The sequence below is a fragment of the Nothobranchius furzeri genome, chromosome 8, assembly GCF_043380555.1.
Source record: "Nothobranchius furzeri strain GRZ-AD chromosome 8, NfurGRZ-RIMD1, whole genome shotgun sequence".
In the NCBI taxonomy this organism is placed as follows: Eukaryota; Metazoa; Chordata; class Actinopteri; order Cyprinodontiformes; family Nothobranchiidae; genus Nothobranchius; species Nothobranchius furzeri.
In genome coordinates this window covers 60364674-60388230 of record NC_091748.1, presented here as the reverse complement: position 1 = coordinate 60388230, position 23557 = coordinate 60364674, and the positions used below count along the sequence as shown (strand labels likewise).

Below are 23557 nucleotides of genomic sequence, written 5' to 3'. Positions count from 1 at the left end.
ACCGCAGTCGGTGAATCTGGAAAAACACAAGGAGAGAGGCGGCTGATACAAGAGACCGTCAAGCAGTCTGCGATGAAACATTCACTGGGAAATTATCTCCCTGTCATAAGACTCTCCTGTTTTGAATACCAAAGGGATTCATATTCCCAAACAAATTCTGAGAGGCCCACCAATTTGTGTGCTCCACCAAACGATAGTGGATAGATGCTCCGGTCGCACCTTTGAACCACCTCAAAGGAGCTGGCACGAGACCGATTTTAATCTGTGATTCTGCACAGGTAATCCACTGAAGTATAATTGCTACAGTTTAAGTTGCACACAATAATAAAGAGTCTGAGACTCACTATGAATACAAAGTGACTGATAGCCCAGTACCGTAGAGCAAGGGAGGGCGATGTTTGGACGAGGACACAAGCCGGGGAGGAAGTCCCTCTCTTGGTGCAACAACAAGCCTCCACAGAAGCTTTTGTTGTTATTTGTGCATAATCCACCTTTCAGATCTTCATCACATACGCTGTTCAAATGAATATTAGGGACAAATAACACCGAAAATACTTAATTCACCTAAAAACGGAATCTGTTTTGTTACAAAAACGTGTTTAAATCAGACTAAAGGTATGTTAAAGGTTTATATCAGGGGTTGTCAACTAAATTTGTTCAAGGGCCAGAGTTTTTTCCAGCAGACACCGTGAGGGCCAGATGTTCTTCTAAAATAAAGTTAGTTATTGTCCTTCCATCCTTTTTCTCTACCCACTTGTCCATGCAGGGTCGTGGGGGGCTGGTGCCTATCTCCAGCAGTCAACGGGCAAACAAACGAGGTACACCCTGGACAGTTTGCCAGTCCATCGCCGGGCAACACAGAGACACACAGGACAAACAATCATGCACACACACACTCACACCTAAAGACAAATCAAAGAGACCAAACAACCTTACGGTCATGTTTTTGGACTGTGGGAGGAAGCCGGACAACCCGGAGAGAACACGCACATGTGCAGGGAGAACATGCAAACTCCTGGCAGAAAGACGGCAGGTTGGGATGTGAACCCAGGACCATCTTGCTGCAAGGCAACAGCGCTAACCACTGCATCACTGCGCAGCCCAAGTGTTAATGCATCTTAATTTATTAATATTTAAAATGGCTTTGTTTTCCATCTAAACTGTTTTGACTGTAGTTTTAGTGTTAGGAGAACATAAAGGCTCAGGAGGCACAGCGGGTTGTCCAGTAATGGGAAGGTTGCAGGTTCTATCAATTCAATTCAATTTCAATTCAGTTTATTTATATTGCGCCAAATCACGACAAGAGTCGTCTCAAGGCACTTCACACAGTAAACAGTCCAATACAGTTCAGTTCATTAGGTCAATCAGTAAAAGCTTTCCTATATAAGGAACCCAGCAGATTGCACCGAGTCACTGACTGGTGTCAGCAATTCTCATCACGGCTCCGGACAGAGAGTTCTGCTGTTGTGTCCTTGGGCAGGACGCTTAAACTACATTGCCTGCTGCTGGTGGTCAGAGGCGCCTGTGCTCTGCAGCCTCACCTCTGTCAGTGTGTCCCTGGGCAGCTGTGGCTATGTTGTAGCTCATCATCACCAGCATGTGAATGTGTGTGTGTGTGAATGGATGAATGAATGATGCACTGTAGTGTAAAGCACTTTGGAGTCCTCCGACTCTGAAAGGTGCTAAACAAGTGAGGTTCGTTTAACAATTATTGATACTTGAAACATGAATTTTGCTGCTAAACTTTAAAGTCCCCCAGTGAGGGGATATTATGGCCCAAAGGGTTGGGGGGGGGGGGGGGGGCGGGTGGAAAGGTCTGGCGGGCCAGATGTGGCCCGCAGGCTGCAAGTTGAGGTTCACTGGTTTATATGGTCTTATTTTATAAACAACAGCACAAGCCTCACGTGTAGCTCATTACTCTATTCTAGTAAGAAAGCGAAATCTGCAACACCCCCCACTTTATAAAGAATATAATTATACGTATACAAAAAATACCCATCTCACCCTCTGCGGGTGGTCTCATCCTTTCAAGCTCGGGTCCTCTACCAGAGGGCTGTGAGCTCAAGGTTTCTGTGGTATGTCAACCTAGCTGCTGCTTTTTATTTATTATACCATATATATATATATATATATATATATATATATATATATATATATATATATATATATATATATATATATTAGGTCTTTCAGTCTAAGATGGATTACTGACATAAATTAACTTTTGTACCACATTCTCATTTTTCCAGTTTCACCCGTATTTAATATCAATAGTTGAAGCTATTTCAAAGGAAATTGCATATTGCTAGTTAATACATGTTCAGCCATATTGAATGAATATTTTCTTTTTCGTCCTTCCAACTTCTAAACTCTATGGCAACAATTATGTTAGTTCTTCCTGCATGCTGCAGTCATAAAAAAAAAGTAGACTTTTCCTTTAAAGATGTCGTTCCTTGCAGAAAACAGCCAAAAAACTGTTTTTCTTTAATCTTAAATACATATTCTTTACACCTGGGGAAAAAAAAAGTTTTGTGTCAGAAAAATGTCCTCTCTGCTGCGCACACCCCTCCCTCTCTTCTTCTCCCATTATACATACAAACCCTTTCAGGTGAGGGAATAAAAGCTCCATTTTTCAGCCATTTCTGTAAAGAATAAAGTAACGTTCACCACGTGCCTGCTGATTGGTAGAGTATGCTAGCAACATTTCTGATGCGCTGTTTCTGCAGTAAATATTGGCTTTAGGTAGATTTGGATCAAAATCTAGAGGCAATATGAATATTCTGAGATGCACTGAGAGAAAATGTTACCGTCCTCCAGGTCTCGGCCTCTTTGAGCTGCAGCTCCTCGCCTACCCCCGGGCCGGGCTGATGGTAATGGCTGTAAGAGCAGCATCCTGTCAGCTCTCTCCGCACTCACTGGTAATCAGCTCAGACTGATGAAAGACGGAAACTCCACTAGCTCTACGCTTTTTTTTTTTTTTTTTTGCAATGACAAGAAAAAAAAAACCTGTGTTTCTGCCCCCCCCCCCCCCCAGCAATCTGACTGTCCTCTTAAAAGTGGCCGATGCTGCGCATGTGTGTGTGTGTGTGTGTGTGTGTGTGTGTGTAGCTTGACCTCAAATTTTTCTGGCTATCATTTATGTTTGTCTTAAAGCAGGATTCAACTTTCATAAACAAATTCCAGCTTTTAAAAATTATTTTCTTCTTCAGCAGCAAATTTTTGGCCATTAGCGAGCAAGGACATAGAAAAGTCTCATTATCTCCATTTAAGGAAAGTTCCTGAAGAGCTTCTGAATCATGCAGCAGATGTGAAACTCTCCACCAAACCCAAGACTTTGGCGCATTTAGCAAACTTAACAGAAAAAAGTGGTTCCTGAAAAAAATATCTGCAAAGAAAAACCCAGATTGTTATATTATTATTTCTATCTATGGTAATACTTTTTGAAAAAGGAAACTGATAAGGTAGTTTATTGTTTTGACAGACAAAAGTAAGTTTAATGCATGAAATTAAAAAGCTAAGTTTTGAATGACTTAAAAATACTACTAGAATTTATTTTTTATGAAGTTATTGACTATTGCTGCAGGACAACTGACCAAAAATGCAATATTTCTCCTCTCAGTCATAATTTTTTATCTTTAAATTAGCAAAATAAATGTTTTAGGCTTTAAATCATAAAATAATTCAATCAGTTGAAGTTGCAGCTGTCCAGATTTTGCTCGCAGCAACTATGCGTCAGCTGTGAAGTCAAAGCTGAAGTCCCCACACTTGTCTCAATGACTCCAACCAGTTTGCTCAGGATTCACGGGCTGAATTAGACAAACAGGTCGGCCTAATGGATAAAGCAGTCAGACGATGTGTGATTTATAGCAGAATTCACACCAGCAAAGCCGCCTCACACCGTATTTAGAAAGAGGCATGATAAATTATTAGGGCAGACTGTATATGTATTTATTTTATTTTTTTATCAGTGCTGCTGTCAAAATAGGTGAAATCAGCAGGGAGACGCACTGAGGTGTCAATATTAAGCATTCCAAATTTTATTATAAATACATGAATAATTTGACATCGCTATACACACACACACATACACACACGTATGCTCACAGTAACTTAGCGGCAGTATTCCCCTCGGCCGCGGAGGAGGACTTGGCCCCAGCAGGCAGCAGTGAACGCCAGGCCTGGCACAGCTGCACCAGCAAAGCTGTAAAAAGAAGTCACCGGCCACTGTCGCTCAATCTGTGTTAATCCCACTCAATCTGCATGCACGTCAGCCCTCACTCCTCATGTCCATGCATTGCTTTTCACACTCTTAAGTTCAATTTGGCAGCAAAGTGGACATGTTGCATCACTTCTCCTGGCTGAAAATCCTTTCGGCATATTTCCCCTCCAATAATCTTTTTTTTTCTGAGACAGCACGATGGCTCCGTTATCACACGCAATCAGCTCAGCAGTCATTTTGTGCGACGATTTTTCCTCCTTCTTATGTCTCTTTGGGGTGGGTGGTGGGGAGGGCAGGAACGCTTGTCGAAGGCTTCCTTAAAGCCTGTGTGTGAGCACACGTGAGATCTGAACATCTCGGTTTGATTACTTATTTTAATTTGCAACTACTGCTGTGCTGGTCAAATAAAAAAATTGATTCTGAATTGATTATTATAAAAATACCAAGAATTGAATTGAATCGATTCATAAGTGCAAAAATAGATTTAATTGTGTAACATCGTTTGCCCTTTTTACAAATAAACTAGGAAGGAAATGTCCATTTAAGTTCTGAAAGGGTGAACGCCGTTTCCCCTGGCAAACTGTAACTCACCCAGCGCTGCATCATTGAATTAGGGGGTATAATTAAGGTAAAAGCTCTAAACATTTTTTAATACAACAGACTGAATTGGATCGTGATAATCGATTCTAACCCAAGAGAATCCGAATCGAATAGATTCTTGAAATAAATAAACAATAACCAGCTCTTCTTGCACCTGCGTCGTGTTTGTCACTCAGAAGGGAGATCCTTAAGTCACATCGAGCACCGTGACCGTCACCCGCAAGTGGACAAATGTGCCACGAGTTTGGGGCTGTGTTTTACTAAGCCAGCACTCTTGAACTCCTCTATGTTTTACAGACAGAATCTCCCACCCGAGCTCCAACAGAGCCAAATCCCAGCCCTTAAGGCAGAATTTCTGCTCTAACATCTCTTTTCGGGACTGACATTTTTGTCCTCTGTTTTCAAACGGCTTTCCCCCTAGAAGTTTCTCTCCAGTTGACCCAAGCGGAGACCGTAGCCTCTGGCTTGTCACGGAGAGAGAGCGAGAGAGAGAGAGCGAGGGGGGAGTGATGCGGCTCCGTGGCCAACAGAGAGGGGAGGCTCTGTACTGAGACAGCAGCAGGTGCAGCTGTGACAGTTGCCGTGTTGTTGCTAGCCCCACACTGTAGTCGAGATGAGGTTCACAGATGTAGCCACTCAGTGCAGCGGTTTATTGGCTGCCTGAGACAATGCATCTCTGTCAAGAACAACTCCTCCTAAGGCCATTTCGGTCTAAGAGTGCTCCGTATGAAACAAGGCGTCAGGAAAAACAAGCTCACTCTGACACACAAGGTCAGTTCTGCTCCTCAGTCAGCAACACAATCGAAGCGCCCCCTTGCTTTGCTACCTGAAGGAAGCATCTTCATGAATTTGATTTGAGACATTTTTTCATACAAAGGTGAAAAAATAAAACTAAAATACATAGATATGCAAACAAACGCAAATCTATCCTAATTGCAATTACTACTAATTATATAATTAGCACACATTTCACCCTAATTATTGGTATATTCTCACAGAGTAAAAGCACTCTATAAATTAGTTATTACCAGGCTTCTCTGTATGCTTCCTCTTTAAGTCAACAAATTACCACCCAAGGCTGCACTTTACCCCATGTGATTCTCGTACGACATGCATTCCAATCATGCAACACTTTCAACTCTTGGAGCCTGATAAAAAGTTATGGCGTGACTTTTTTTTTTTTCCTTTTGACTCTCGATGTGGTGAGAACAGTTCGGTCCAACACTGGGTTTTGTTGAATCTGGAAGCAGAGAAGATCTGAGATAATAATGACAATTGTTTCCCAGTAAAGCACCAAGTCTCTGCTTGTTCAATTACTGGAAGGAGTCTCAATGAGGGGCGGTAAAATCATTTACAGAGACATTATCTATGCAGAGACAGATAGAGAGACTGCGAAAGAGGAGGAGGAAGAGGAGGAGGGGACGTGAGCAAACGCAGGGACAAAAACTTTAGTTTGGAGAGGAAATAGAAACATTTCGGTGGACCACACATGGAGGGAACTGAGGATGAAAGCAGCACGATTCATAATTCACTGCAGGAAATTAATAGACTAATGCAGTTCTTTTTGTTTCTGTGCCAGAAAAAAACAAATAGTGGGACACATTTGCTTTCATTACAGGTGAAGCCAGATCTCTCTGGGGAATATTAAAATGTACCATAAATTTACGAGTGCCACCAAATAACTTTATGCCCTCCTCGCAAACGTCGCCCAGCAAACTCGAGCGACTCAAGAGTTCTCATCTGTCAGCGTGCGCCATCATTAAAGATAATTTGATTGTTTTTTTTTTCCGACCCTGGCTGTGTTTGATGTCTCTGGCATGGCGGCGGTTGGGAAGACAATTATTTTTGTTGATTAGCTTAGTTTTTTAGCAACTTACCATGCCTGTGATATTCCTCTGCAACTCCCAGACCAGACGCGCAACTCCATCTGACTTGGCAGCGCTGTCGTGAGAACAAAGCTTCCACACTCCCCAACTAAGCACTGTACCATAAAATATCACTCATCAAAGACCTCCGAAGCTACCAAAAATGGGAGGGATGCGAAGCGACCAAAAAAATAATACATAGATAACATTAAATCTAACAAAAAAGTCTGGCGGGATTTCAACTCGCCACTACACTGTTTGAGTGGGTATTTACTGACACGTCTTTGCAGCTTGGCTTGATTGTTTTGTGGATTTGACAACTAAATCAATACTACTTTTTTAAATTAATCTCAAACTTCAGAATTAATGGACACGTGTAAAAAAAAAGAGCGTAAACAAACCATAAATGTTGTCTTTTCCTTATTTGATTTCATCCTCTGGAACACTTTTTTTTTCCTTTAAAGAAAAACACTTTATATCCATTACAGCAAGCGTTTAAAAGATTTGGAACACTAAATGGATATCAAACGCAAACAAGTAAAAAAAAAATGAAAAAAAAAACAAAGAAAAGATGTGAAAAACTATTAAAACAATGACTGCTCACCAAGACTGCACTTCTGGAGGATTTTTAGGACTGAACATGCTGAGGAACGGCCACGTCCAAACAGGAAATTATTTAAAAAAAACTAAAACAATGCTAAACTTTTCACCACTTTAAATCAGACCAGTTGTGAAGGACAACAGCAGCATTTAGGATAAATCTGTGGCTCTGGCATGTTTATCCACACCGTCCCAAAATAACAGCCCTGTCTTGTTGAAAAAGGGGGCTTTTAAAGTGTGGATGTGCCTCGCTCTCCTATAATCCAGCCGAGACATTACTCCTTCCCCTGGCAGACGTCCGCAGATCCCCCCTGTCTCCCAGCCAGGCCTTGTTCTCCGCTGCTATGGCAGAGCCGCAATAACTGCTGTTTGCTCAGAGCCTTGCCTCCCAGGTTCTCCTCTGTCACACAGAAATTGAATATTTTCCCAAATAGTCTTGCAGCTGAGCACAGATAAGGACAAGTCCTGTTCACATGGCACAGAGATTGAGACAAGGGCGTGTGTGTGTGTGTGTGTGTGTGTGTGTGTGTGTGTGTGTGTGTGTGTGTGTGTGTGTGTGTGTGTGTGTGTGTGTGTGTGTGTGTGTGTGTGTGTGTATTTTCCATCTTTAACTTATTCTAGATTTTACATGGGTGCATGAACCGCAGCTATGATGTAAAAATAGAATTAATTCTAGTATTTTTTCAAAATTTTTCCCAATTTTTTTTCAAATTAATGTCAGTTTTGCAGCTTTTTATTCATAAATGGGAAAACAATATAATAAAAAAATATATTTTTCTTTTCTAAAATGCATAAAAAATAACAAAACCAGTTTTTTTCTTGGGAGTGACTCGAACACGCGCTGCTCGTAGCACACCCCAAACAGCGTTCCCATCTCAAAATACTTAGGCAGCGATATTAAACTAGGTCAACACGTAACACTAGATTTTTTTCATGAGCAGAGGGATAAGAGTTTTTATTACCCACTTTTGCACTTTGCACTCCCTTTTCTTCCATCTGCTTTATGAGAGCAGTACCAAACGAGGGAAGCATTGAGAATGACGTTCAGGGAGGCTGCCACTTAGCCAGCATTCAGGAGCCCCAACATCCGAGCCACCGACTAAGAGCTGTGCTGTTTCGTGTCACCGGAGTTTGAATCGAGCCTCGCTTTAACACCAGTGTCCTTGCAGAGTAACGTTCTGCTTGGAAATCATTTAGGCAAGCAGAAAGTTTCACCTGCCATTTCGGGGGGCACCGAGTCCTCCCCTCCTGCATGCATGCTCGCTGCACCAGAGGCCCTTTGGCAAGTGGAAACAAATGTTTCACAAAATGGCAGGGAGGGGAACGACGCCGGCGCACAGCGTTTTACTGATTACCAATCGTAAAATAAAATCAGTCATGAAAGGGGATGTTCTGCCCACCAAAAGGCCTGCACGTTGCGTCAAAATTGCCATAGCTTGCTTTTACAGCCCTGTTTATTCCCTTTAATGGCAAGCAGTTATCCGCACAGTATGGCTCCATGTAGGTGGTTTTAGCAACAGAAAAGATTGCATCTCAAAACACAAACTCGCAATTTACACGCCAAATAAGCAATGGGATGTAAATCTAAACACTTTAACTCCCTGCAATCCTCCTTTTCCTGACACATTCACTACATCCATCATTTCCTAGATTCTCTACGGAGCGACAAACGCATCATTTGGACAGATTGCAGCTTGAAACTGGTTCCTGCTAACAAAGACTAATGCTCACGAAGGACAAAAGGGATGGGCTTGAATATAACTGTTCTAGGTGGATAAAAAGCACTGGCACACACACACACACACACACACAAATAAATCCATTCAGCCACAACCTTTAAAATCAGTCCACACTGGTTTGTGAGTAGCGGCTCACACAAGGACACCACGCTAGCTGCAGACACTCAAACTCAAAGTGAGTAAATCTTTCTGGTCAGTGTGTGTTTGTAGCCAAAATTGAATTTAATCAAGAACAAATGACACTAATTCAGCCAGAGCCAGCCGCCTGACTCGTTGTTGTTGGAATTATTCTGAAGGTGTTGCGTTACAACCGTTTTAACGGATGAGTCGAATATCGACAGACAGCACGACTCCCCAGCTGTTGGTCCGAGGGTGGAAAACACCCCGGCTGAGAATAAAGCAACAAAATGTTGGAGCATTCACACCCACTCACCCGTTCACACTCACTGGCTCATCGTGGTGTAATGTTCTATGACAATCTGACCATAGACGGTTGGGGTGAAAGCATTTAGCAAATCCCATTTTTCCTTAAAAGTTACACCCAAGTGTCCTGGGTTGCATCGATCTGCAACGCTCAGGCTCAGAGAGGCTATCTAGTGCTCTGGCGGATCAGGAGCAGCAGCAGTGCTATGAAACCGGACGCACTTCCACTGAAACGAGACTATAGAGTGAAAAGGGTACTCCCGTGCATGCCCGCTGGCCTCAATGGTCAAACACTCATAATGGCATCATGCCTGAGTTTAAGATGTCAAGCAACACGATATCTGAGAAGATGCAGCTCACCTCAATTACATTTCTTTTCTTTTGCATGATGATAGAGCAGTTTGACATAAGCTGCACACTGAAAACAGCATATTCTTTGTCTTTCTTTTTAAAAAAAATGACAGAATTTTGCTTTGATTTCATGCAGAAACAAAACATTTTTGCTCTCCCTTGATTTGCGATTCACTCCCTTTGAGCAAACGTTTGGATATTCTGCCCGCAAACAAAAACAAGAGAGTCAAATACGTGATAAATGCGTGCAACCAGGAGGGGAAGGAGTGTGTGTGTGTGTGTGTGTGTGTGTGTGTGTGTGTGTGTGTGTGTGTGTGTGTGTGTGTGTGTGTGTGTGTGTGTGTGTGTGTTCAGTTTCACTTTTTCATACTCATTCTGAAGCCTCTTTGGGTCAGTCTAAACCAGTGGCATTTAATATGACTCGTTTCATTGTGCAGGGTCTTTGAAATGCTAATACCATCCCTAACAGCTGGAATTTGCTCGTGCAATAATTTAGATATTTTCTTTATCCACAAACACACGACTCCTCCTACGAGAAAGCTTGGTTGAGTTAAGCTTCTCCAGCCCGACACCAGAGTCATTTCTTACAATCCAACACAGGCAGGCAGCTTTTGTGTGTCACCGAACAATCACATTGTTATGTAGGATGGAGGGGGAGAGAAATAAAACCACTTCATCCACTAAACACTTGCTCTAGTCTTTTGTTTTTAATGTCTTCTCTGGAATACAGTCTTGGAAATAAACCCAAACCTGCCCAGGTTGGATAATTTATGCAGGAAATTGAGCACACGTGCCACATTATACAGTGGTAGTGGGGAAGAAGCTTTAAATAGATAGTTTTCAGCGATATTAAAGCACTTTGTGGATGTTTTGATCTGGTTTCCTCTTTTAAGATCCGATCTACAGAAAGGAGGAAAGAGTGGGGGAAATATCTGAGGGCATGTGGAGACTGGAGCTAAATTTACCCCCAATTCACCGATCGATCACTAAAGATTGCAGCTGTGCTCTAGGCTACCATGCATCACTAGCTGCCTGGCCGCTGCGTGAGCTTCTCTCAGCCGAGGAGGAGGCTCGCTTTGCGCCGCGTGTGCGCGTCTGCTGTCCGCGTGGTTGGCAAAGGTACGCTCGGGAACCTACAAGGCCTACGGGAAGTTTAAGGAAATTAGCTAATTTTACTGCCACTTTGTGGCAAACTCGCTTGAGATCAGTTTGTCCTTTTTTATCAATATTGTAATTTCTGATCTCATTTGTCCCTTTTCCTCATCACTTTGCACGTTTGTGCCAAAAGACGCATCGCAGGAATGTTTGCGCCCGAAACGGACCACATTCCAAATATGGTCTAAATATATTCATCTTGTTCTACACAAATAACCTAAAACCAATTATAAGGGATTAGCAAGTGAATCGCGCCGACGTGGCGTCACACAGGTTCACAGTTTCTCCATTTAATCCAGAATGACCACCAGCAGGAAAACCATCGCCAACACTAAACTCCACCTCAACTTTTCGAGGCACAAATACCCAAAAATGCGCTTTTACGCATTCCGGGTTACCTAAATGAGCTGCTGCCTCCCATTCTCTCTCTCACACACACACGCGCGCGCGCACACACACACACGTGCGCGCGCACACACACACTTTGAAACACTTCCCATTCAGCCAAACTCGGCAGCCAAACAAATCAATCCACATCTGGTTACGTTTTGATTAACTTCGTTTCAATTATCCACGGTGCCCGTCGGGCGGTTTAAATCCCAAACAGGGAGGCTTTTAAAGGCTCTCGTGTTTTATACTGGATTTATTTACTATACCAAAAAATATAAAAGTTGTCTATTAAATAGAGTTAAAAGTTGAATTTCTACATCACCTTATCAGACAATAAGATTTGATTTGAATGAAACGCATGAGTCTAACGTGCAGAAAAGAACAATTCTTACCTTTCTTGGAAAGCAGTGGAGCCGATAAATGAGCAAAACTTTTATAACAGGCAGTCAAGGAAGAAAATGTGATTTTAAAGGGGGAAAATTTTAAAAAGTCAGATTGTGAGAAGAGAGTCTGGTTGGAACTCCTCTGGAGCGCAGAGTCTGCAGGTCTGAGGCATGCTCTCCTAATCTGGGACACACGCGCAGGGAGAGAGGCTCGCTATCAGGCGGCGGGTCCCCCTCTCAGCCCGCTCGGTCCCGTGCACCGGACACACTCTTCCATGGCATGCAAGGTGTTGCTGTGCGCTCAACTCATCAGCACCTCACGCGCCCCCCTGCTCAGCGCATCTAATCTCGGCGCTCCGCTGCGCATTCACTCCTGGAGCAGCAACAACAAAAAGAAAAAGAAAAGCTGCAGGGACTAAAAAGAGAAAAAATAACTATAAGAGTGGCTGAGAGGGATAACACACACAGAGTGTTTTTACTGACTGGTGGAGGGGGAGATGACGAAAACGCTACTTATAGACACCGATGCTGCTCTTCTGGTTCCTCCGAATCACACTGTGGAGACCGGGCAAGTTTCAGCGGCTCGACTCTGGAAGAGATCCCGCTCACAGTGGTAAGACACTTGGTGGAAGCAGCGCGGAGCGGGCTTCCAGCAAACAGCGCCAGAGCAGTGGGAACGCATGCGTGTGCGGGAGCCGTCTGAGCGCAGGAACTCAGCAAAAACCCGGCATGGACTCCTAATCCTCGCTGACTCGGAATGCACAGACCTGTGCGGGAGACTAATCACATCTACTTATTATCATGCCCGGCAGGACTCAGCTCAGATATTTTTTTCCTCCTCCCTCCTTCACTCACAAAGAGAACATTCAGCTATATCACGAAGATGAGAAAGGAGGTTATCGATATGTGCTCCTTCATTGTGGTCCCCGCTTTGCTTGATGCAGCTTCCTTCACAGGCCGGTGTTGTGTCAGAGGAGGCAGCACAGCTTATTCATCCAATGACAGAGAGCTCATTCTACTGTAATACTACCAAGCTTCAAAGGGAACATGGAAGTACAGGCCAGCAAGATCCCTTCTTTCCTCCCCCCTCACCCCCAACTCTGAGCTGAAGTGGTCAAGCTGCTGCTGCTGCTGGTGTGTGGAGCCACGCGATTTTACAAATCCCAAATGTTTCCTGACTTCTAGATGCTTTTCACCTTTCTTTACTGTAACAATTTCAGCTTTGCATCATTCTCAACATCAAAATCAAACAAAACTGAAATAAATCCATAAGGATTATTACAATCCGTCTCCATCCCATTTCACATCAGTGTTTATCGCTGCGTTTTGTGAAAACTCAGAGCTCGTGGTGATATGGTTAAGGAGCTCCATCAGGCAGGATGTGGCTACACACCTGGCTTCAATAAAACCTGTCTCTCAACCACCGTGGGGGGGGGGGGGGGGGGGGGCAGTGAGGTTGAGTCATGCTCGCAGGTGAAGGTGAACACAAGAGAGGGGCAGACTTATGTTTTCATAAGCATAATTTTACATAATAATATGGACTTTTTTTTGCAAGGGACAAAAAGAGAAGAGAAAACAGATGTACTGAAAGGTCACCCGGCGACAGTCATCCATATCTGGAGATATGTTTATTTATAAGCCTGACTCAAAACACATGTGGTTGCTTTAACTGCCGTTTAGCACGGACTCATTTAAATATGTTTCTCCAGATTGTCAACAGAGGGCATTGTACTTTTATTGCTGCTCCTCCGCATGTGCAGAAGCAAGGAAGAGGAAGAAATGTTGCACTGAATCATTTTTATTAATGTTCATAAAAATGATTAGAAACCACGTTGTGTATGCGTGAGTTGAACATACATCACAGCACACACTTTGTTTTCACATGCAGATATTTTAATTTAAAACAAAAGAAAAGTTGACACAGTATTCACCTTTTAAATGATGCAACATGGCTTTAGGTTCTCGGAGTCACCCCCAAAAACTTCCTGTGGCCTTCAAGTCTTCAAAAAGTGGAAATATTAATATAATAAAAGACAATGCTTTAGTTTTCTTCCCCCTTAACAATGCTTGACTAGCTCTTCCTTAAAACATTAGCACCTGATTGACATCTCAGGCACACATGACCAGTCACAAGATCGCTCCTGACCCGGACAAATCTGTGTCCTTTCATTACGACAAACCAAATGTTGGCCGGGTTCTGCTTCAGAGCACAAATAACAAAGGAACGTCTGGGGTTCGGTCACTTATGTGTGTCAGTGGAGCTTTGTCCAACCATCTTCATCATCTTGTTTTATTTCATCTTATCAGGGTTCTGCGACAAATTGGATTCATTTGCATTTTGTCTTTATCTGAACGTGCCATCATCTGACTGGGGCCAAATTCATCCTGAAAAGGGAAGAAGCACACACTGAGCTGCATGGGAATTACAAGAAGGCTAAGAACAAACTCTTTAAGTGGTTCTAAAAATGTTTTTGAATTCAAAATCAAGAGATGTTCAATACATGTTAATTAAAACAATAATTATAACTTATTAAATCTACTTTATTTAGAAAAGCAAACATTTCTGTCAATCATGATGTCTTAATAAAATCTGCATAAATTTGGTGTTTTTGTTCTAATTTTGACCAAATGTGGGCAGCACACCTTAACCCCCCCCCCCCACCCCCCCACCCCCCCACCCCATCCCACCTCATTTAACCAGTATAGATGAAAGGTTTAAAGTCATGCCCGGCTACGTGAACTGTGAGCTTGTGATGTGTCCTTTCCCACTTCGTTAGCTTGAATCTGTTCCGAATCAAGCAAAACTCCAACCGACTCTCTCAGCATTTCTCCATTTATTTAGTCAAACCAGCCTCGGTGGTCTCCTTGGATATCAAACTATTTCAGCGGACTTGTAATCAAAGAGGGTCTCCCTGCACAGTGGTGGAGTCTCAGTTAATATTTAGATAGCCATGGGCAACCATGAAGCTTGGAGTTTTGGCCTCACTCCTGCGGTATTTCATGGATTTTCCCAGTTTCTGCTCCAGCTGAAGCAGCTTTATTTAGGCAGCAGGGATAACATTTTTTTAAGAGGTTTTACAGTTTTATTTATTACTCATGAAATTCTCCTATGCAGGCCAATCGCAAAGTTCACTTTAAGGGTGCAGTTTAATTGTAGGATAGTATAGAACTTCCAACGTTTTGATGTGAAGTTTCAATTAAAAACTAGAAAGTATCCCAAAGTTTCTACATCTTGTCACTGCTGAAGTTGAAAAAAGAGGAAGTTGATATTCAGATACCAGCTTTACTTTGTATTTAGGATTAACAACTAACTTTAACCATACTGTCCACATTAATTTACAGAATTTATCAGAGCATCATAAATAACAAAAATAAAAACCATCTGATTGTATAAAACTTTTATTTTTTTCCCCACAAGCTCAGACAATCAAGTTCTGCTTTAAAATAAGTCACCACATTTATGTAAGCAACTGACAAGTTGAGTTACAGCAAAAAATAACAAACAAACAAAAAAAGATGCAATCATCGTGCTCAGATTCCAGGTATTTATGTTACTTTGTCTGCTCGGAAAGTCCTGCTTCAGTCAGTCCCCCTTAATGAGCCAAGGACTTATAATTGACCGAGCAGACAGGAAACAATTAAAAAGAAGTCAAACATATGAGGGGCTTCGAGATGAAATTTGAAGAAAAAAAAGCAGAAGAAAACGTAAGGTCCAGTGTGAGCATACTGGGCTCTGGATTGCACAACTGTCAAATAAGTTGACTTTTAAAAGACCGCCACGCATAAACAAATCATTTGAAAGCAAACCGTGTCATGTTGTAAACATTAAAAAACTTTAGCGCCCCTTCAGACTCTCTTCTGTAATCAAACCTTTCAGAAATATTCTTTCATGTTGCAAATAGCCCCGCTGCTCTTCATGAGGTTTGATGAATGATACACATATTGGTTTAAATAAGCACGGGGGAGCAGCAGATATAGGTGAACAATCTCTATTCAAATGTTTTATATGGAAAACATAGCCAAGTGGAAACAGATGTGTGTCACTTGTGACCTATAAAAGATGATATATGGTCACCAGTAATGTGGTTCAGCAGAGGCCAGCACTTCCAATTTGCTTCACCTCACCGTGTACTACTCTGTGTTGTGTAAATGTGGACATATTTTTCAAACAAGAGATGGAGCGCGTTTGCACCATGTGCATGCTCGGTAAACTTTGAAATGACTCGACTGAAAGAAAAACACATTTATTTGAAGGTCTGCTTTGGTTCTCACAATTAGACTTCATTAAGCTGACTCGCTGTAATGTGGAAGACAATGTTTGAGATTTTAGATTTTCAATGTTTAAAGGTGCAATATGTCAGAAATAAGAAATATTCCTACAATGAAATAATCCCAAAACAGTTTAATGTCTCAATCTTGTTGGAAGGAAAGTTATACTGAAACATATTTCATTCTCAGCCAGCCGTGTGGGTTGTCAGTGTTTCTCCTTTCAAAATAGATGAAGGAGGGATGTAGCTGCTGTTTACCATCAGTGAGTATGACGTTGCTAACGCTGCAGAGCCGGACTTTTTAATTCCACTTTGGCTGGCAGAAACTTACAGAGTTGTTTCAACAACTAAAGCCAGTAACAAGAGCGACTCAAAATTTATATTTTGTACCTCTAGGAAGCCACGGTATCTTTTTGTTTTACTTTAATGTTGGGTAAAGCAGGCTAGAGGCTAACATTGAGCTAACAATGCTAATGACCAGAAGTTAAGTTTTAACAAACAGGGTCCCACCCTGGAGCCAGAACTGGGGTTGGGGCCCGTGAGCGAGCGCCTGGTGGCCAGACTTTCGTCCATGGGGCCCGACCGGGCCCAGCCCGAACCGGATACATGGGCTCATCCAACTGTGGACCCACCACCTGCAGGAGGAACATGAAGGGTCCGGTGCAATGCAGATCGGGTGGCAGACCAAGGCGGGAGCCTTGGCGGTCCGATCCCAGGACAAGAAAACTGGTTTTTGGGACATGGAACGTCACCTCGCTGGCGGGGAAGGAGCAAGAGCTTGTGGCAGAGGTTGAGCGGTACCGGCTAGATATGGTCGGACTCACATCGACACATAGCATTGGCTCTGGAGCCCAAGTCCTTGAGAGGGATTGGACACTCTCCTTTGCTGGAGTTGCTCCGGGTGAGAGGCGGAGGGCTGGGGTTGGCTTTTTGTTAGCCCCAAGACCTCAAGTGGAGGAGTTTAAGTATCTCTGGTTCTTGTTCACGAGTGAGGGTAGGAGGGATCGGGAGATTGACAGGCGGATTGGTTCAGCATCTGCAGTGATGCGGACGCTGAGCCGATCTGTAGTGGTGAAGAGGGAGCTGAGCAAGAAAGCCAGGCTCTCGATTTACCAGTCGATCTACGTCCCAATCATCACCTATGGTCATTAGCTTTCGGTAATGACCGACAGAAGGAGATTGCAGATACAAGCGGCCGAAATGAGTTTCCTCCGTAGGGTGGCCGGGCTCAGCCTTAGAGATAGGGTGAGGAGCTCGGACATTCGGGAGGGACTCGGAGTAGAACCGCTGCTCCTCCGGATCGAAAGGAGCCAGTGGAGGTGGTTTGAGCATCTTGTCAGGATGCTTCCTGGACGCCTCCCCGGGGAGGTGTTTCAGGCATGTCCTGCCAGCAGGAGGCCCCCGGGTCGACCCAGGACACGTTGGAGAGGTTACATCTCCAATCTGGTCCGGGAACACCTTGGGGTCCTGCCGGAGAAGCTGGTGGAGAAGGCCGGGGAGAGGACGGTCTGGAGCTCCCTAGTTGAGATGCTGCCCCCGCGACCCGGACCCGGATAAGCGGAGGAAGACGACGACGACGACGACAACTTACAGGCCAAACTTCCTCATACAGGTCTATCAGACACCGCAGTGCCGATAGGACGTCTGTCAACTTGAGCCAACATTCTTATCCTGCTGTACGAGTTCTCAAGGCTGCAAAGGTGCTGTTTAACACCATCAGCAGCATTGTCTCTCCTGCCTCTCCAACAGCCTCCATCCACTCTGTTGTAGACTGTGAGAACTTTCTGTCTCACTGCCTCTCTTGACTCCAACCAGGCCCATCATCCTAGATAGCTCTGCTCCTGTTTCTTTGCCTGAGTTAACCAAACTAGTTAACTCTATGAAGACCTCTGCATGCCCCCTCGACATCTTACCCTCGTCTTTGTTTAAAAGTGCTTTTCAGTCCATCTGCCCCAGCATGCTCTCTATAATTAATGCTTCTCTGACTTCTGGTCAGGTCCCTGCTTACTTTAAGAATGCTGTAATCCACCCGCCTCTGATAAAACCGAGTCTTGACGCCTCTCTCCATAGCAGCTTCAGACCCATCTCTAAACTTCCGTTCATCTCCAAGATCTTGGAAAAGGTTGTGGCTAAACAACTCACAGCTGCTCTTTACTAACATAACATCTATGATCGCTTCCAGTCAGGTTTTCGTGGAGCTCATTCTGAAACAGCTCTTCTTAGGGTCTCTAATGACCTGACTCACAGTGATGCAGGGGACTGTTCTGTTCTGGTCCTGCCGGATCTGATTGCAGCCTTTGACACTGTTGACCATCACCTGCTACTGGAGAGGCTGAGAGACTGGGTAGGCCTATCAGGAACTGCTCTGGAGTGGTTCTCCTCTTATCATTCTGAGCGCTCCTTTTCTGCGACCGTCTCCAAGTTTAGGTCCTCCACCACCTCCCTCACCCATGGTGTCCCACAAGGTTCTGTGCTGGGGCCTCTGCTCTTCCTCCTCTATCTGCTTCCTCTTCGGCACATCCTGAGCTCCTTCAAAGGAATCTCCTACCATCTTTACGCAGATGACATCCAACTGTACATCTCCTTTAAGTCCCATGAGATGTCTAAGCTGCAGCTGTTACACACCTGCTTAGACTCTATTTAAACCTGGATGGCTGGGAGCTTTCTATAGCTGAATGAAGATAAGACTGTGATCCTCATCTGAGCCCCAGACAAGCTGGTTCCCAAAGTCAGAGACTCCCTTGGTCAGCTTGCTTCTCACACCAAACCTTCCGTCAGGAATCTTGGCGTGACCTTTGACTCAGTTCTCACCCTGGATTCTCATGTCGGTTCTCTTGTTCGCTCTTCCTTCTTCCATCTCAGGAGCATTGCTATGCTGAGTCCCATTCTGTCCTGCTCTGAACTTGAGACAGTTCTCCACACCTTCATCTCCTAAACACTTAGACTACTGTAACTCTCTTTTCATGTGTCTGAGCAAAACCTCCCTGAACCGTCTACAGGTGGTTCAGAATGCCTGTGCTCGGCTTCTGACCAAGTCCTCCAAACACACCCACATCACCCCTTCTCCTCCAGCTTCATTGGCTGCCAGTCAACTTCAGGGTTCATTTCAAGATCCTGGTTCTGGTCTATAGGGCCTTACATGGACAAGCACCATCTTACATTGGTGATCTTCTTAGTCCCTACATCCCCAGCAGGTCCCTGAGGTCCAGTGATCAAAGCCTACTGGTTGTGCAGCACCAGGCTAAAGACCAAAGGTAACAGATCATTTGCTGCTGTGGCCCCCAGACTCTGGAACTCTCTCCCCCTGAGCCTGAGATCAGTGGACTCAGTGAACTCCTTTAAAAAGCAGCTGAAAACTCATTTGTTCAAAGTGGCTTTTGTATGACCTTCTTCACCACTCTCTCTTTATTCTGCCCTCCCCACCTGTTCCACCTTCCTCAGGATCCACTGATTTCCCTCTTTCATATGAACTTTCTCTCGTTCTTAACATTTTTTAATCACAATTGTCTATTTTTTGCTCATTTTAAATATATTTTTAACCATTTTCTAAATTCTTTTTTATATTTTTACTTTTTTTTGTGAAGCGCCTCATGATTTTTATCTTGAGAGGCGCTATAGCAATGACATTTTCTTATTCTTCTTCAAAGAAGCAGAACTTATTATCTATCCTCTTTAAACAGTGTTTCTTCCCTGGCTCATAAATGACTTCATACTTGTTTAAATGTCATTTAATCATATTTGTCGAACGAACAACATGTTTAAATCCAAAGTGTTTTAATAATGTGTCCTATACTTTATTTTAACAAAGGATAGGTTAAAATGAATATTTTTACTGTAATGATTTGTTTCAGATCTTAAATCACACCAGATTAGTATTTTTTGATTTTAATAATGTCAATCTATCATTATATTCACACCTCATAATATTATTATTTGTGTTTAACATTTTTACTTCACACTAAGATATGACCTCTAGGTATCTGAGGGAAGGAAGGATGCTGAGGTAGTTTTGTAACGCCTTTAAACTTGTCAAATTCTGATTTATCTAAATTTGTAAACAGTAGCTAATAAAAACAGAGCTCACTTCCTGAACCAGCGAGTTCTTAGTCAGCCTCCCGGCTCAGCCGACTGGGTGAGCGAATACTTGGAACCATCCTCTCTTTTGACCCCAAGGTCAAAGCCTTTGCCAATTTCATCAGATGCTAAAAAAATACGTCAGCTTCCTGCCATCACCTGGAAGGAATCTCAGAGCAGACGGGTCATACTCAGAGCAGACCTATGGCTTCCGATACCTAGAGGTCCACGCCACCAGCAGTTTGTCCATACCTACCTCTTGACCCCCTAGATCGCACGAGGGCCTTCAACACAAAGCGTTTGTAGATCCACACAATGGCGTGGGATGGTTTTATGAATAATCTATAGCTTATTAAACCATACAGTCAGATTTTACAACCCAGACATCACAAGACCTATCAAATACTTAATAAGGTTTTGCTTCTAGCTTATATTCCATCATTTCATTCAATGTCTGTTATTGTCTCCAACCATCATTCATCATAATTTGTTCTGTCATCATTAGTTTAGAAATATAGAATTAAATTCATTTTATGAACTATAGTCTGACTCTGTGTGAATTAATATGAAGTGTGTCTCCCTGAATAGTCCAAAAAACCTAAGGTAATATTAAATCAAATATTCAAAGACCAATCAGATTGACGATTCATATTTATATGAAATATCCCATCTTATTGATCAACTGAACAAATATGTAGCGACTGCTCTTATGCTACAATGCTAACGCTGAATCAGAAGCAAATAGTTAGCTCTAAAAATATCTCAAGCTACGTTTTCAATTACAAACAACTCAATATAAAAGTTAAGTGTATGTGTGAAGGGAATTACGAGACAATTGTGGTGTTTACTCTCTTAAATGAGTCATTCTGAACTAAAACATCAAGCTAACAGCAAGTCGGTAAACAGCCACACTTCCTCTAGGCTGGAAGCACAATACGGCAATTAGTGTAGTACGTGCTATCTACCATAAAATACGCACCAGATATGACAATGTATTTACCTATTTATGAGCTTACTGTGTATGGCTCGCCTTTGCTCTTCATCTAGAATCTTCAGTAACTGGCTACAGTCATGAAACTCACAGAACAGGAGTGGGAGAGAGATTGCAGTAACCAAAGTTGACCACGTGCTGTCATTTTTACTTCATTCTTTCATATTGCACCTCCGGCAAGAACAAACGTCATGTTTGGGTCACAATAAAAGCTTTTCTTTGGTGCAGTTGGACAAAACCGACCAGTACTTTGTAAGAAAACATTACAAAATAATTGGTCATTGATCTTAGAGCTTCCAGAGTCTGTTGGAAGAACAAGGGAGCACAGAGGAAGACAAAGAGCAGGTTGTGAAAGGGAGGAAGACAATGCTTTACCTGGACAGACAATAATAAAAATCAACTTTATTAGTGAACTGTGCAGCGGATAATCTGTCGGTGCTAATACCCTCCAGAAGGAGCAAGAAAACGCCTGCAATTGTTCTCTCTAATGAAGATGAGCACTATATTATAAAGACAGAGGAAAATATGTGACCTTACAGTCCCTTCAGAGGTCAATAATCTTTTATAGTAATTGCCTGAAATTTTAATTGAAGCAAATTCTTACTTAAGGCATTCATCGTTGCGGATAGACATTCCTTCGCTTCAATTTTGCATTCAGATTAATTCCTCTAATTTAAAAGTAACTGCTTTGTGCTCGTATAAAAGGAACACAATTATAAGTTTTAAACACATATAGCTTATTTCCATAAAACATTACTGTTCCAAATGCAGGGGCTGCTCACCAAAGCATAAAAAATGGTCAAATTTATGCCAGCTCTGGCTGTAGTTGCTTAAAATTATTACTAAGTCAACAACAATTATGGAAGCTTTTTCGATTTGGTAAAATGTGCAGATGTGAATAACTAATTTGGTCTTTTCAAAATTAGTTTTCAGAGTCTGAAAATATTCTACAGCTGAGAAAAAACAGAAATTGTAACGCTACCTTATCAGAACTGTCTATTAAGTTAAAAAAAATTAAAGGATCAAAAACAAGCATTTGCTTTAACGGTGAAGTGTTTGAATAATGTGGAAACCAGCTAAAGCCAACGGGTGAAAAAAAAAAGGCAAGGGAAGGAAGGGCAACTCTAATTTCTGAGGACAATGAACTAAATTGCTCTGTCCCAGTTTCTCAAGAGACACTTCATAATCATGGTTAATTACTGTTGCATGGTAAAGAGGGGAAGGGAACAATAGTCAGGTCTTTCCTTTCGAGTTTGCAAAATGAAAAGAAATTTGCAAGATTTGACAAACTTCCATTCTTGCACACACAAACAGCTGAATCAAATCATGCACACATTAAACACACGAGTCCAATTAGTGAATAAAACAGAAAAATGTTAATAGTAAAAGGAAGGTTTCAGATACTTTACTCAAATACTATAAGTCTGTAATATAAGACAAAGGCACTTAGTGAAATCTTCTTTGAGTCATTCTTGGACGTTTTGGGCAAGTGTTGAATACAAGAAAAAAAGGATTGTTAAGTGCACTTTTCTTATGTTTAAATGCAAATATTATTCTGTAAAGGGATTCTATGGTAAGTGGGAACAATCAGCAGAATAAAAGTACTGTCAGTAAGTACAGCAGCTGAGAACACGTGGTGCAGCTCTGAATGCGTGAAAAGATAAAAAAAAAGAGTTTTGTGGTACACGAGACAAGGCTGGCCATACGAATGAAGAGTTTCTGGCTTCCTGATTAAAGAGAAAAACTCAATGACTCAGTGTTTATACTCTTGCACACCTTGCTTCATTGACTTTTTCTTTCAACAGCCTCTTTTACAAACTCTGTGTGAGAGTTCTCTTTCACAAACGCTCCGAATGGCAAACCTCTTAGAAGTAAAACTAAATAACCTTCATTAAATAAAATACAAATATTCACCCGAGTTTAAATGAATTTCTCTGATCTTTTAGTCACATTAAGGCTGACCAAAGAGAAAATTAAATCAGCTATGGCAGGTGTGTCATGAGAAGGGAAAAGGGTCAATGTATTGGATGCAATAAATGTTCCAAAGGGAAAATGGAAATATGGAAATGTGCAGTGGATTCCATCCATATTGCACATGATGGGATGGGATGTTTAACCTACTGGGATGTTTGATTAACTGTGTTAATCATTCCCCATGTGCACAGGGCCCCTGCCTCTGCCTTTTGATTAAATTCTGACTAGTCTAGCACTGTTCATTATGTGTACTTGTCAAATAATTGACCGCTTGAAGGCAAAAAACATAAAAAAGTATGCTTTCTAATCTTGATGAGGGAGTGCTTTAATATCGCACCATTCTCTTTGCATGACGCGTCCAGGAGACGAGTGGAAGACAAGGGCAGGAGCACCTCCCCAGCAGAACTCCAGGGGTGAAAGGTTATCACCAATGTGGCTCATCTGGTGTTTAACAAGCCTATTTGTTTTTATCTCCATGCGACTCGTGTCCGGGGTCGAACCCGATGACTTTTGCTGCAAAAGTGC

General features: G+C 42.6%; 1 protein-coding gene across 29 annotated transcripts in view; it reads right to left on the bottom strand.

The window, feature by feature from the left end:
• Positions 1-12752, bottom strand: part of adgrl2a (adhesion G protein-coupled receptor L2a) — a 146899-nt gene extending 134147 nt beyond the window's left edge. For 27 of the 29 annotated variants that reach the window (XM_054752291.2, XM_054752295.2, XM_054752296.2 and 24 more), the window contains exon 1: positions 11735-12752. The gene's annotated coding sequence lies outside the window, so the exon portion shown is untranslated. The other 2 variants (XM_054752289.2, XM_054752288.2) reach the window with 2 other exon arrangements.
• Positions 12753-23557: the final 10805 nt, after the last annotated feature.